The sequence below is a fragment of the Elephantulus edwardii genome, unplaced genomic scaffold (genome assembly GCF_000299155.1).
Source record: "Elephantulus edwardii isolate Elephantulus edwardi_28Jun2011 unplaced genomic scaffold, EleEdw1.0 scaffold00297, whole genome shotgun sequence".
NCBI classification, from domain to species: Eukaryota; Metazoa; Chordata; class Mammalia; order Macroscelidea; family Macroscelididae; genus Elephantulus; species Elephantulus edwardii.
The window spans coordinates 1,035,281-1,036,661 of record NW_006400047.1 but is presented as its reverse complement, the minus strand read 5'-3'; positions in this window follow the sequence as shown (position 1 = coordinate 1,036,661).

Sequence of the window (1,381 nt, the reverse complement as noted above, 5' to 3'; positions counted from 1 at the left end):
ATCTTGTTTAATTCTTCTGCAGATAGTTTTCCAATTTTGCCAACACCATTTGTTAAAAAGCCTGTCATTTCCCCACCTAAATGGTTTCATCTCTTTGTAAAAAATCAATTGCCCATAAATAGATGGGCTGATTTCCGGGTTCTCAATTCTATTCCATTGATCTATGTGTCTATCATTGTACCAATACCATAGCAAACCTTTTTAATATTTTCTACTTCTCCTGTCGTATTTATCAAAGCACAGCAGGAAGTATTGGCAACAACACAAACTCCTCTAGGTTGACACAAAATAAAGTCAAGATTTATTCTATTGTTTAACACTACTTTGGCTAAGCATTTTAAAGAGTTGGATGCAGTTCCATTACATCAGCAATATTATAAGTAATCTAAGGCATGTTCTTAGCGGCCATTAAACTGACTACAACTCATAACGACCTTACCAACAACAGATCTGGATCTTGCCCTCTCCTGAACCATCCTCATGATCTCTGTCATGCTCAAGTCCATTGTGCTAGTCATTGTGTCAATCCATCTCTTTGAAGATCTTTCTCTCTTTTGCTGATTTTCTTTCTATACTAGCATGATGTCTCTATCCAAGGACTGATTCCTCCTGAAAATATGCCTAAATGAGATCTCTGGTTATACATCTCTCAAGACATATATCTTTGTTTAGGCAATATTCTTTCCCAACACCATGATTTAAAGGAATTGAGTCACATGCAGAGGAAACAATTGAAAATACCAATGTTTTGGATCAGAGGCACCTTAGTCTTTAAACTGACACTCTTGCTCTTTGGTACTTTGCAGAGAGGTCTTTCACAGCAGAATTTCCCAATGCAATAAGTCCTTTAATGTCTTTTTCCCCTTTTTAAAATTATTATTAATTTTAAAAAATTTAAAAAATATTATTAATTTTACTGAACGTTTACAGAGACTTTAGATTGCCATTCATTCATTGTTACATTTTTCTCTCTGCCCACCCCTTCCCCCCAGTTCACACTTCTCTTTGAAAAGTAAAAGAAAAATTATTTCATTGGTACACAATCCCCACCCTCACCACTCCCGAGTCCACTCCACTATGCAGCCTTCATTCTGGACTCTTGTCATGACCATAATACCCAATCATATATTGTTTTTATCCTTCAATTTCTTGACTGCTGATACTATGGTTGTTAATTGTGGATCCAAGTAAAATGAAATAGTTGACAACTTCAATCTTTTCTTCATCTATCATGAAGTTGTTTATTTGTCCAGTGGAGAGAATTTTTTCTTTAAAATTTTTATTTTATATTGGTTTGCATACAAAATTCATATACATTGTGCTTCACACTTCATTCACATTGTATTTCATACAACCATTCTCATACATTGTGTTTTATAAA